We start from the raw sequence: 8132 nt of genomic DNA, 5'->3' as shown, positions 1-8132 counted from the left end.
ATGTTTGCTTCATGAACTTTGGGGTTTGTTAAACGTCATCCGTAAATGGGTGGCTATTATGGCGGCTTACAGGTTCATGGAAAAGTGTGTCAAGTAACTTGATAGCTCAAGATTGGGATTTGCTCCTCCGACGATGGAGAGATATTCTCGGGCCCTCTCGGTATTACGGTATCCATCATCGTCTGGCCAGACACACTGTGATTTGATCACTGGGATGCCGGAACACGGAAACGAGAAAAGATAACAAAACCGGTAACGAGGTAACTTGCATGGTGGAAAAATTGTTCGTCCACGGGGATGCAACAAATCTCACCTCGGGTGTTTGTGACATATCGTGAAGCAACAAGAATAGCTCACTGCAATTGGAGGTTCACTCGAATATTCATTCGTGTGGGTATAGGGGTCAATATGGGTGTCCACGGCTCCGATGTTGATCATTGATCGGAAGGGGTTCCAGGTCATGTCTATACTTCACCGAACCTATAGGGTCACACGCTTAAGGGTCATCTTTCTGCTGAATACTAGACAGGGAGTCTGAGAGAAAATCGTCGAAAAAGTTTCGGACACCGAAAAGTTTCGGACAGCAGAGAAGTTCCGCAGAGAGAGGTCACCGGATGAGTTTCGGTGAAACCGAAATAGTTGTTTCGGGGTATGCCATTAAGTCAAAATGGTTTCGGCACATGCCTGATAATTCTTGGAGGGTGCCAGAATCATTCTGGAAACTTTTTGGAATTTTCAGAAATAAAAACCGGAAATGTTCCGGAGCTGCAGGAACCAGTTCAGATGCTTTTCGCAGATGAAAATCACTAAACTGGAATTGTTCCAGAACACGTTGAAAATTATTATGGTGGGTACTGGAAATTTTCTAAGCCCACATAAATATTTTCAGTTCGAACGGACGCTGAAAAATGTCGTCGTGAATAGTGAAAGTGCTTTTTGGGATATTTTATGGAAAGCCACCTTTTGGGGCTTTGCCCAAAAGATCTCGGGATGACATGGATGGATTGGGAGGCCCTCATGGGGCCCCCCAAGGGGTGTGGCCGGCCACACTTGGGGCTCCACCTTGGAGCCCCTCTTGTTCCTTGGTTTCACTCTTATGTCCTTGAGGAAGGACTTCATTCATGTGCATTTTGGTTTTTGTGTTAAACTACCCTACCCCTTGGGATTTCCTATAAATAGAGGTGGAGGCGCCGCCCTCCACACTCACTCTTTCTCACATACAAGTGCCATGCATGATCTGGCTTCTCTCTTCCTCCCAGCGAAATAGTTTCGTAGAGCCGTAAGGCTGTCTGGGTTCCGGCAGGAACTAGTTCTGGACGGCGAAGCCTTGCCGGATAGATGACACCGTATGTGTGCAACTCTGTAGAGAGATCGTAGTTTCGGTCTTAGTTCGTGAGTGCCTCCCGAAGGGCTGTCAGTGTGACCGTCCGAGTTTCGAAGGTCCTCCCGAAGGGCTGTCCGAGTGACCATTCGAGTTTCGAAGGTCCTCCCGAAGGGCTGTCCGCGACACCGTTCGGGGGGCTGTTCGACCGCCTCCCGGAGGGCTGTCTAAGGAGCAGATGAGGGTATACATCCTCGCGGTTGGGAGGTTGTAAATCCTAGCCGCGGGGATCTGCACCGCCAATCGTCATCGACTCTACTTCCCGCTGCGCTACGAGTCGGTAACGAAAAAGATCAAACCATGTATGCAGTCTCCATAGTGGTCCTGGGCTGGTGCGTAGGTCGGAAAATTTTTGTTTTCTGTCGCGTTCCCCTACACACCGGGCCCTATACGAGCTCCTCGTGGTAAGTTTCTCCCACATACTAGCCAAATCATGCACGTGATGTTCGTTTCATTACTAACTAATATGACTGACTCGTGAAAACAAAATGTGCAGTCCGTGTGCGAGAAAACCGGCCAGACCCCTCCGCCGATGCCCCAGATTGCTACAGTGGACAAGGTAAGTTTCATTTCAATGGTCAATAGTTACTAGTATTCACATTTCAGTTGCATCATGCTAACTAAACATTGCAAATGATCTTTCGTGCAGCACGCCTCCCACCAAGGATCGACCGATCCTTCTCCGTCTCGCGGTGGCGCAACCCCGACCGGTCCTTCACCTCCCAGATTATGGTAAGTTTTCCCAAGTGTTTTGCTTAACAAATGCTTTGTTAGCTAGAAAATGGCATAACAACCTAGGATAGCTCAATAATGATCTATAGCTAGCTTAGCTAGTTCATTTATAACATAATTAGCTCACTTAGGTAAAAAATGGCATAATAACCTAGGATAGCTCAATAATGATCTATAATTAGCTTAGCTACTTCATTTATGACATAATTAGCGCACTTAGGTCAAAAATGGCATAACAACCTAGGATAGCTCAATAATGATCTATAATTAGCTTAGCTACTTCATTTATGACATAATTAGTGCACTTAGGTCGAAAATGGCATAACAACCTAGGATAGCTTAATAATGATCTATAATTAGCTTAGCTACTTTATTTTTGACATAAATAGCGCACTTAGGTAAAAAATGGCATAACAACCTAGGATAGCTCAATAATGATCTATAATTAGCTTAGCTACTTCATTTTTGACATAAATAGCGCACTTAGGTAAAAAAATGGCATAATAACCTTGGTTTAGCTCCAAACTATCATATAGTTAGTTTATTTTCCTACCTTAGCTAAAAAATGGCATTTTTACCTAGCTTAGTTAGAAGAAGAAGAAGAAAAAGAAGAAGAAGAAGTATCTTCTTCTTCTTCTTCTAGCTAGTCTTCTTCTAACTTTCATCTTTCCTAATTTGCAGATTTGCTTGAGATGAGGAAGCAGCTAGCATTGATGGAAACTTGTTGCAAACTTTTACTTGTGCTTGTGCTTCCTTTTTATTTATGGAAACTTGTTGCAAACTTGTTGGATATGTTGTTGGAAACTTGTATATATATGTTCATGTTTTTGGAAACTTGTATATATATATATATATATATATGTTCATGTTGTTGGAAACGTGTATATGTTGTTGGAAGCGTATTGTTAGTATTTAGGAAAAAAAGGAAAAACAGGGGCTATATAGACAATTTGCCGTCCGCTGGCTGACAGCAAAGGTCTTTGCCGTCCACCAGCAGACGGCAAACTGGCCACCTGGCAGCTACCTGTGCAACCTGGGGTGTAGGGGGCTGGCCTATTTGGTAGATTTGCCGTCAGCTAGCAGACGACAAAGGCCTTTGCATCTTTAAGCACGCCGTTAACCACTTAACGGACCTGAAATGCCACGTGTGCTGTCCAGGCTCTTTGCTGTCGGTCAGCCGACGGCAAAGACCTTTGCTGCTTTGCCGTCCGCCAGCGGACGGCAAAGAGGCCTTTGCCGTAGCCTATTCAGCCGGACCTGTTGCCGTCTGCTGGCTGACGGCAAAGGTCTTTGCCGTCAGACATCCATGCCTTTGCCGTCAGCCATGGCTGACGGCAAAGTGCCTGATTCCTGTAGTGATAGTACTAAAGTTGTCTCCATTGCACCCAAAGTTGCTCAAGGAAAAAATTCTTCGAAACCTGCCCATATGGGATCTAGTTTTGAAGAACTCGTCGTGATAAACCCAATGGTGAAAGCGGATCTAAATTCCGATACTCGAGTCAAAATTTACGGCTTTTTAAATTTTTTGAAACCACAAATAAATGCACGCGGTTTCTTGGATGATGTAGCATGAGGGTGTGGAGCAATGTTGGTGTGTGCGTGGGGTGGAGGGTGCGCTCGGAACAGCAAACAAGCGCAGCGGCGCTAGCTAGCCGCATTCTTCATTTTGGATCAGGTGGTTCGTCACGCATGAAGGCAATCTGCATTCTTGCTCTTCACTCTATGTCCCACAAGCAATAAATCCTGCCTAACAGCATCTTCAACAGAAGCCGCGCGCCTGAAAAAAGGCTTTTTTAGCGCGCGCGTGACCGAATCGGCAGCTCCAGCAGACGCGCAAAAATCATGCGCGCGCTAAAAACCACTCCGTGCGGCGAACATAACTGAATCGCGCGCTGCTTTTTCGAGCATCTGCTACCGCGCGCTGTACAGTGACTCGCCCGCGCTAATGTCCACCAACCGCCGGATCTGCGATATCCACTCGCGCGCGCAACTTCCCCATCCTCTCCGCGACCCATCGGCGCACCGCGCGCACCGCTTCCCCCTCTTCCCCGGTGGCCGCCGCTGCTTCCTCCGCCCCTCAAGCGACCCGTTCCACCGACGAACAGCGCCCGGCGGGGGTTTGCAGCTTGGTGCCCACAAGGTGTTTGACAAAACGCTTGCAAGGTATATATTGCATGTAACTTCATTTTTGTAGATGAATTTGGAGCATGTTGTTTGTAGTGTTAAATTTTAGTTTGAATTCAAATTTGTAGATGAGTTCGTCCCACGATTCTTCCGATGAAGAATTTGATCTTCAAGAGGAGGAGGACCTCGCAATGGTCCTAGCTATGCACATCAACTAAAAGCCGAGGCACGGTGGTTCGGTTTTTGGTCATCAGAATTGTGGAGGGAAAGGATCGATGCCCACAACAGATCGATGAGGAACTATTTTGCGGAGAATCCCACGTACCCCGAGTCCTACTTTCGATGCCGTTTTAGGACGAGCATTGAGTTGTTCAAACACATTGCAGAGAGACTGGCGAGCCATGATCGGTTTTTTCAGCAAAGGAGGAATGCTGCCGGAGAACTCGGGCATAGCACCTTTCAAAAGGTGATCGCCGCTTTGTGTATGTTGGCATACGGTATTCCGGCGGATCTAGTTGATGATCACTTGGCCATGGGTGAGAGCCAAGCCATCATGTGTGTCAAGCGTTTCACGGTTGGAATCGTGCAAGTGTTTGGTCCGAAATATTTGAAAGATCCCCATGCTGAAGACGCCGCAAGGCTTTTGGAGATGAATAAAGCTCGCGGGTTCCCAGGTATGCTTGGCTCAATAGATTGCATGCATTGGAGTTGGAAAGAACTGTCCTAAGGCATGACATGGACAATTCCACAGCCAGAAAAAGGTTCCACTATAATCCTTGAAGCGGCGGCCGATCAGGAGACTTGGGTTTGGCTTGCTTTTTTCGGAATGCCAGGATCTTTGAAGGACATCAATGTTGTTCGATGGTCACTACTCATGAATAGGATTGCAAATGGTGAACTTCCACTGGTGTAGTTTGTAGCAAATGACCATACATACAACTATGGCTACTATCTTGCGGATGGTATCTACCCAAAGTGGCAAACATTTGTGAAGCCGTTGAAAAAACAGGAAGGTAAGAAAAATCGTGATTTCCACAATGCTCAGACGGCAGTTAGGAAAGATGTGGAGAGAGCTTTTGGGATTTGCAAGGCCAATTTGCTATTGTGAGAGGACCGGCTACATTTTGGGATCAAAATATCCTTTGGTACATCATGAGCGCTTGTGTGATCATGCATAACATGACATCAAGAATGAGCGTGGGAAAGATTTGGACTACTCTCAGTATGAGTTGATGGGACACCCACTTCTAGTGCGGAGAAGGGTTGAGAGGGTGGCCCGCTTTATTGCCTCCTATCGTGCCATTCGACGTGCCGAAACACATGATGAACTTCAGAAGGATCTAGTCGAGGAGTGTTGGCCCTGGAATGGGCGACAAAACGCATGATGTTGTATGTTTGTTGTACTGTTATTTGTTGTATTGTATTGAATTATTTGTTCTATTGGTCATGAACTATTTGTTGTATTGAAGTTTAATTATTTGTTTGAGTTGTAATAATAATCGAACTATCTTTTGTCGATTTATTTTGTGTGTGTTTGATCTTCTTTGTTTCACATTTAATGCAAAATGGTGTTTGTGCTGGGCGCGCGCGGTCTATTTTGCTGCGCCTGCAGAAGCGGCGCTCGGGCGCATTAAAAAGTTTCAGCGCCTGGTGAAGCAATTGTGTGGTCCGACGTGCAAAAGGGCTATTTCGGCGCTGTAAAAAGAAATCCATGTTGCACCGTAGCACGTCTGTTGGAGATGCTCTAAGAAGAAGTACTAACTTTGAGATTGATTTCGAAGAACTCTATGAAATTTGAACATCCTTCGGCGGTCCCATCGTAAATTTTTTACTCAACACCAAGCAAAAGGATCTCTCTTTTTTTAGGGAGGGGGTGTTGGTGTGAAAGTTAATAGAACAATGGGTATTTTCGAAACATGCAAAGGCATTTTCAGGGTAATTCCCCTGTCCCTATTGCTTTTTAACATACTGGCAGATATGATGGTAATACTTTATTGAGAGCCCTAAATTAGATTGCCAGATTTATGGTTTTATTCATCTCCTAATTGGGGGGCGGTGTGGCTTATAACTTTTGGTTGATGATACGATGCTCTTTTTCAGCGCATGACATAGAGTACCCGAAAAGAGTAAATGACGCATCACATATTTTAGCAGCGTGTCATGACTAAAAAACTAACTTTATAAAAGTAAAATACAGTGTACTAGGGAGGAGATGGAAGAACAATACAGTGTGCCACGGACTCGCGCTCCGCCACCGTTCTCTGGCAGCTCCCCTCCGTCGACGACCTCGGTCGTCGGCGGTGAGGGGGTCGCCGGATCCACTGATGTGGACAGTTTTAGGCCAAAGTAGCTTAGTTTTTTAGGTTGTTTATCGTCTTGGCTTCGACGGCGACGATGGAGGCGCTGAATAAATTTTCTTCAGATCCTACTCAGATGAGACGATTGGTCCTATCGTCGGGGATGGATTTGGAATCCAGTCTGGTCAAGTAAGGATGGTGTGGTGGCGGCGGCATCCTCGTGGTGGACATGTGTCCTCGGGCTTCGCCGTTGCGATGGCGTCTGCTCTAGCGTCGGCGCGGAGCTTGGGAGATAGTCCAGGAGCGGATGCAGATTGTGGTCTGCATCGGCGACATCTAAAAGACGGAACTTGTGCTGGGTTCGTGGTTGATGGATGGCAGGTGTGATTTCCTCCTTCGACGTCTTAGTCGTGGTGGGGTGTCAGATCTGGAGTTCGATGGCGTGTCCGGGGTGTTGCCCCAGTCTGATTCGTTCTACGGCAATGGCTTCACCTTTGGGGAGCCACCTTGGTGGTCCGCAAAACTGCATATCAGCGATGGAGCCGCGTCAAGCTCGTGTGATGAGGTGATTCGTCGTTCTATTCTTCAATGTCTGCCGTGGTGGTGCCGTAGGCAGGTGATGTTGGTATCAAACTCAGATGTGTTTTAGTATCTTTTCAGTTTTGTCATGTCAGTCCTTACGTGATTTTTATTTTGATCTTTATCATATGAATGAGACACGTATTACCATGCAAATACACTTACCTAGGGAAATGAGAGCACTGCTTTTGTCATTCTGAATGCTAGTACCCCGTCAATTTACATTTATTTTAGTTTATTGAGTAGTTTATTTTCGTTGATCATCTACGTAGTTTCTTTCATGTTGCATGTCTAATATAGATTTAGACTACCGGATATGAGGTACACGGCTGTGGACGTGACAGTTTGAGGATTGATCGATCACTGTCCGCAGACGCGTCCCCACACGTCCACGAACGTATAGGGTGCCAGATTTGATATGTCTTGCTGTAAATGCTCTTAAATATAAATGACATAGATGTAATTTACCAAACTTGCATCAACAAGTTCATAACTTACATTGACAAGTTTATGAAACTTACGTCGTAAGTTCTAAATTTTAAAAAGAGTAAAATGCATCAGTGGTCACTGTACTTATGATGTATGCTCATTTTGATCATTATATTTAAGAATACAGTGAATACGATTACTATATACGCGCTGAGGCGATTGTACAGTTACTGTCTCATCGTACAACTTCATATCTCTACTCCTAATGGAGCAGTTGGTAGGCTCCGCCGGTCAATTTTCGTCCCACCAGAGACGGGTTTTTTTTCATCCTCGATCCCACCTCCCAGGTACCTACGATCCCACCCTCGTTCCAGCGCCGAACCAGAAAAAAAAAACGATGCCCATGCGAGGTTCCTACCCGGTCGATTCCCACGTCCTACACAGATGATCGAGAAAAAAAACCGTAAAAAAATCGACGAAAAAAAACCTACGAAAAAACCAACACTAAGGAATTCGCACGTCGTTCGCTGCCGTTCCTCCTGACCTAGCGATTCCTCCAGATCCCTTCGCCGTCAGCCCCCGACCTCCTC

This window comes from Triticum aestivum, chromosome 7D (genome assembly GCF_018294505.1).
Source record: "Triticum aestivum cultivar Chinese Spring chromosome 7D, IWGSC CS RefSeq v2.1, whole genome shotgun sequence".
Lineage (NCBI taxonomy): Eukaryota > Viridiplantae > Streptophyta > Magnoliopsida > Poales > Poaceae > Triticum > Triticum aestivum.
This window is presented reverse-complemented; position numbering follows the sequence as displayed.